A 7,071-nucleotide genomic window follows, 5' to 3' on the forward strand; every position below is an offset into this window, starting at 1 on the left:
CAAATTCCAAAGATATCCAAAAGTTTCCAAAATTACACAAACACCTCGTCACACATACAACGACGTGCGGGCGCGCCACCCTCACGCGCAGGCGCGCATAGTCTTCTGTCCCGATAATTCAAATAATTCACTCACGCGCGGGCGCGCGTCAGTGATGCGCGGGCACACATAGACTTCTGGACATTTTTCCCTCTTCTCTTCAGCTGACGCGCGGGCGCACCAAGTCCATGCGTGGGTGCGCATGGAGTTTTGTCCATTCATCTATTCTTCAAAATCACTAACCATCATCACTTGCTTCGCCCTTTTCTTCACTCCTTTGATTCCATCCTTCATAAATTCATTATTTCCTATATTTCTGAAATCCAACAACAACAACAACAATTTCCACGTAATTCCACTTGAAACCAAGCAATTATCCAATAATATCAACTCAAATTAAGTGCATAAAATGCACTTATCAAATTCCCCCAAACTTAAATGTTTGCTAGTTCCGAGCAAAAACAATCAAGACTCAAACACAAAACATACAATACTCACTCAACAAATCAAGACCAACCAAGAATTACGATGAAACAATGGTCTTAGCAAAATATTCAGAAAATTTCATCCAATCATATCGAACTATCACTTTTTAATTTTCAACAAACACATGCTAGTGAACCTCCGAAACTTACAAATCCTGCAACCCATGTTCAAAACACTCTTATCCAAATCAATTCACACATTCATAAATCATGAGGACTTTATAAGGCACAAAGAAACGTGTACGTGTTTCGGTCAAAAATTCATATTCATTAAAAGTGTCAATCAATTATCCATAGGCTAAATTCTCGCAACCCTTATCCACTAGTATATTAGGCAACTGTGACTCGGTCAGAAGGACTTAATTGGCTCATGGCTACAAATGAAGGATAAAGAATTCAAAATAAGGAGTAATTTATATTTATGCTCAATCTAACTTCAACTCCTTTTCATTCACATTTTCATACTTAATTTTTTTTTCTTCACTTCAATGACTTTTCATTTTTTTTTTCACAACTTCTTGCTTTCTTTCGCAATTTTCTTGTTCATGTACTACCTTTTTCATATCAATTCATCCACCACACCATTCCATTTTCACAAATAAATACTAAGAGCATCTAACATTTTAGCATTCAAATTACTCCCTTAAAGGTAGGAATTAGTGTTTAGGCTATTCAGGTAGTCAATGTAGGACCTTGAAAAAAAAATGACGAATGAGGGTTTAATCACATGTTTACACGCATGCCATTCGATTTTCAATAAGGCACAAACAAGGTACTAGAGATAACATGTAAAAATAGGGTAGCTTGAAAGGCTCGAACGAATTTAGAAAAATTGCCTAAATCATTCCTAATCACAGTTTTTGCCCGTATTGCGCCTCAAAGGGTGTCCGAACTAGTTCTAGACAATCTCAATTCACAAGTAAATCACATGAATTTTAACCAGTGCAAAAAAGAAGTAATCATCAACATGAAACGATGATTTTTCAACAAGACTCAGATCATGTACCTACAGTACTCATGTATATCTTGTGAAGGCTCAAAGGGCAACTAAAGATACAATAATTTCAATAAAAATCAGGCCCAAGGATCCCAAAAATTGCCTCATTCATTTCTATGCTTGTGCATTTTAACTCAGACTTAAGCACAATCACAGAATATGTAGGGATTCGTTGAACTCATTAATTCACCAACAAAAAAAAATTCTTTTAATTCCGATCATGGATTTGAGATAAAAACAACCATTTGCATCATTGGCTAATGTATTTTCATTTTTTTCATGGTTTCTTGAATTTAACTCGCATCCACACAACAATTCACACTTTCCCAACCTCACACACTATACTCATTCCAAAATCCATCCCACCGCCAACACAGCACAGAAAACTAAACAAAATAAAAACCAAAATAAAAAAAAAAAAGAAACGACAATAAAAACTCAGGAACAAATTCAGCAATTTTGAAGCAAATTTAGCAAAATCCCCCCCCCCCCCCTCCAAACTAGGTACAATCAGTGTCCTCAATGATTTAAACAAGAAAAAAAAAGGACATGTATCTCAAACGACGACCGTCAGTGGTCGTCGATGTCATCACTCTCATCATCACGATCAACAACAGGTGCCGGGTCTGAAGCACCAAAAGTAGGTGGCCATTGGGGATAAGGAGGAAAAGGATAAGCCAAGCTCGCAGCATGAGGAAATTGATGGCTCAATGCACCAGTGAATCCCATCATATAATCCATGAAAACTCCATTTCTCTGCTGAAAGTGATGGAACTTTTGACGATGCTGGCGCAGATCCTCCTCAAGAGCGGTAGCACGTGCGTCCAAAGATGGAGGCGTCTGAGTCTGGGGGAAAGATGCTCTACTAGCCGCTGCGCTAGCATTGAACGCTCGTCGGGCTGCACGCTCTCGCAGTTCACTATCAGATGGATGGCGTGTAGAAGAACCACCACCGGGTATAAAGGCCATGGGCTTCAAAAACTCTTCATTAGGGCTCCAATCATCACCCACTGCTTCACATAAATCCGTAATAATTTATGGCAAAGCGAGCCCCCCCTCGAACGAACAGTGAACACGTTCTGAATAGTTTCCTGACAAATACGGCCTAAATCCATAGACGAATTCCTTCAGCAATGCAATCTACGAGAATCGCCCTCTCCCTTGTGACCTCATGATCATGGTCGTTGGGTTTAAGTCTAGCGCAAACCAAAGCGTACCATGTGGGGACCTTGGGTTGCTAATCTTGTTTTAGTACAAATAATGATTAATTAGGCTTCAATTCATATCTCAATCTGTCATTCTTTACTGAATTCTCATCACTTCAGTTTACTTTTTGTGTTTCTTTTATCTTCTGAACAGTGCTGGCTTATTTCCTATCGAAAATCATTCTGATTGGTATATATTCGTCTGAATATGTAAACCAGAATACACAGAAATCTAAAATCAATTCATCGAATATCTATCTCATTCCTCATTTCCGTTTCTCAATCGACTAATCACTTGATCTTATCTCTGAAAGAGTGGGTGCCCGGTGAGCCAACTTGTGGCTAAGGGCTTTGATGACTCTATGTATAAACAATCTTTTGTTTAATATAATTTACATTTTTATAATGACGTTTACTTTATCTTTTATCATATTATTATGTTGTGACAAACTATAAGATGTTTAGATGAAGACCTTGAATATACTATAGTGTATGTAAGATGTGGTAGCACATGGGGATGGCTATCATGAAACACATCTTATAGTCACTGTATATTCTAAACAGTTCCTAGTCGATTGAGCCGTCTGTTAATAAGGTTAAGGATCGCTCGAGACTGAGACTAGCATTTGCGATGCCGAGTAACACGTTTCATTGGTATGGAACATAGAGATGTTCAAAGCATGCAAATGGATATTCATACGATGAATGATCGAACTACCCTATCCGGACTTTCCAAGTGGTTATCACTTATCGAGTGGATAAAGTCCGCGGTTTTGGTTGTACACCATTAGTCCTTACTACTTGAAACATCATTGAGACTCTATATGCTAGTACTGTACTTTGACTCGTTTACCGACTCTATTGGGGTCATCAGGTGTCGGGATTGGGTACAGTTATGACACATATAGGAGTCGATGCTTTGTTGTCAAGGATTCACCACATACTTGCTAGTGTGGATATCCTATGCAATCTGAGGAGATATTAGTGTGACGAATCTCTGGCCAGAGTACATGATGTGTTTTAAAAAATGGTTTCTTAGTAGCACATGCGATGTCACTATTTGATCTTCAAGATGCATTGCATAGTTATCGAATCTCGAACGACTCTCGATTTACCAATGGTTGTTGATTCGATCGGGATATATGGATGAAGGGACCGTACTGTACGCTAACCAAAATCTATTGGTTCTTGCAGGCACTATCAGTGATACCTAGGGAATCATGGGGCGATGTTGTTAGGCGCTCTTACCATGATTCGATGGGCAAGTCGAAAATTGTTGTTCCGAGTCACAAGGAATTGTGAGCCCACGGCTAGCTGTATCCCTGAACCATTGAGGGTCACACAAGTAATGGATTTTTAATCCCCGTTGAGATAATTAAATTTAAAGATTTAAATTTAGTGAATAAAGAAGTGGGACTTCTTATTTAAGAGTAGAGGGAGTAAGATTTCCTAAAATGACATAGGGATGGGCATTTTTGGAAATCACTGAATTCGGATTCAGAAAATTTATCTTGACTTTAAAAGATGCAGAAATGGTTTCTGTGCACATTGGTGAAATTGGTTTATCAATCTGAGTCACGATGAATTTTATATTAATTTCTGAACATGCGGGCTTTGCTTGTCAGGCTTGAACTTATGACTAATGGGCCCTAAGCTGTTAGCAGCCCACATTATAAATAAGTTATTGCAGTACAGAAATTACATAACAGAGGCATAATTTTCGAAATCTACTAGGGTTTTTGAGACCTAGTGGCCGCCGCCCCCTATCCCCTCTCTGCTCGAAAAATCCCAGCCTGTGAATTTTGAATTTGCAGTCTGGTTTAACGGATCAAATTCGTTAATTCTCTTCGTAGAAACTTCTGATAGATTTTCTAGTGCAATCTATCAGAGGGATTAAACTTCTGTTCGTGGACCTGATTGAAGAATTATTCGTCCATCAGTTCCTGAGATATACAACAAGAGCAGAGTAATCTGTTGGTGTCCATAATCTCGTTTCGAGATTCAAGGTAAAAATTTAATTGTTATTTAATTTTTACACGCACAATTTAATCGTAAAGTTTTGATACCCATGATATGGAATTGTTTCATATAAAATTTTAAAACTTCCGCTGCACCGGGTATCAATTCTGATTGATCTGATCACCGTTCTCCAACAGTGGTATCAGAGCCAGGTTGCTCAGATCAAGCGATTAAATTAATCAACTGTACAAAAAAATTTTTAAGCCTCGGTTTTTGAAACAAAATAAAAATTTTAAAATTAAATTTTTGACGGGCTAAACACGGGCAGCGATTGGATCGCTGCCCGGGGCAGCAATGGTCGCTACCCAGGGCAGCGCACGGCGCTGCCCGACCCGAGCCCCTTTTGGGGCGTGGGCGGCCCGGGAAAATTTATTATTTAATTTTTTAATTAAAATTTTAATATGTTAAAATTCTATTTTTGGTCCGATCAAAAATTATTTTTGATTGGTCCACGAGGCGTCGGATCGAATTGTTCGAGTCCGAAAATTTTAAAATTGATTTTTGGATAAATTAGAATTTTTGGAAAATTTATAGATTTTATCCGTTAAATCAGATTTTATGAAATTAATTATTTTTGGTACAATTGATGATGAGATATGATCTTATGGATATATTGAGTAAAATATGATTTTATGTATAAAATTGGATTTTATATGTAAAATATGATTTTATTTGATAAAAAGATAAAATATGATTTTGTATGTAAAATGAGATTTTATATATGGAATATGATTTTATCCTTTTTAAATTTAATTGTCATTGCATGTTATCCAATAAATTAATTTTGAATTAAATATTATTGGATAAGGATGATCAATTGCCATGACCAATTTTGTAGGTGTATGTTAGGGAATTTACATTTGTTTTTATTGTTGTTGGATTTATTAATGGGCCTGGTTTATGACCCAATATGAATTGTCATATGTAATAAAAGTGGGCCTGGTTTATGGCCCGTTCCCACCCCTTAAAATGTATCCCCTACTTGTCATAGTTATTTATTGTAAATACATTAGACTTAGTGGGAGATGAAGTTTTGAAGACGGAGGTGGGCCCAGCAGACAATAAAGACTGAAGAAATGTAAATTGGAAGCTTAATGTAATAGGATTGCATTGCATACCTGCATATTACCTAGGATTGGACTTAGACTCGTGATTGGCAACCACGGGTCGATTAGAAATGGAATCGATCATTCTATATAATATATGATATTATCGTTGTATGCATGTTTTAGACTAAATTGTATGAATCCCGCAAGCATACAAATTTTAAATGATGAGACAAATTTTCAAAATTAAAATTCCTCATTTTAAATATGATTTAAAATTGATATCAAGATTAAAAGGAAATTTAAATATTGTTTAAATGTTCCTACCTTCCATCAACGATCAATGTATGAGATGCTACCCGCGGATACGGTCCGGCTCATATTATTGGGGGGGGCCCGTTCGTCGGAAAGCTGTACATTGGATCGACACATGTTGTAAGTTGGGTGGAACTCCCATGGGATCGGCTCATATTATTGGGGGATCCACATGGCGACCGTCCATCACAACTTAATATTGATGGGTCATCTTGATGTGTCACAATAAACGGCGTCATATTATTGGTCCCTTATTGGACATGAGGTAAAAACGTGGAGGTTGCTTTGGAAGCAATTGGGCTCTACCTTTTGAAAATTATGGTTGGCTGATATTATTCGGGACCATAGTTTTTCAATTGGACTCCATGTTCCCACTAAGGAAAACAGTTTCCCGTTTTCACTAGAGGGTAGTGAAATCGTTAAAATAGTGGGCGTGAGATTCATAAAATAAATTTCTCCTATTTTATGTCTTAGTAAATTAATTAAACAATCACTGATTATTGTCTGTTTCTTTTTAGTATTTCATTAAGATGAATTCGCGCAATCCACTATTCTCTATTTTCGAACAACATAAACTGACTGGCGCAAACTATATGGAATGGTTCCGTAAGTTGAAGATTGTCTTGACCTCGGAGAAGATGCTCTACGTGTTAGAAAAATCTCCTCCGAAGGAAGCACCAGCTGATATAAGTCCGGAAGAGTTGGCCAAACTTGATATATGGTGGGACCATGATATCAAGGTCAAATGCTATATGCAAGCTTCGATGTCTGATGAACTCCAGAGGCGATTTGAGGATACCGTGAATGCTGCTGACATTCACGTACAACTCAAGGAACTTTTTGGGGCTCAATCAAGAGCTGAAAGGTTCGCTACTGTAAAAGAGCTAATGACGTGTCGCATGCGTGAAGGGACTTCGGTCCGTGATCATGGGGTACGAGTGATTTGGCTCATTCAGAAGTTGGTA

The sequence above is a fragment of the Henckelia pumila genome, chromosome 2, assembly GCF_033568475.1.
Source record: "Henckelia pumila isolate YLH828 chromosome 2, ASM3356847v2, whole genome shotgun sequence".
Taxonomy (NCBI): domain Eukaryota; kingdom Viridiplantae; phylum Streptophyta; class Magnoliopsida; order Lamiales; family Gesneriaceae; genus Henckelia; species Henckelia pumila.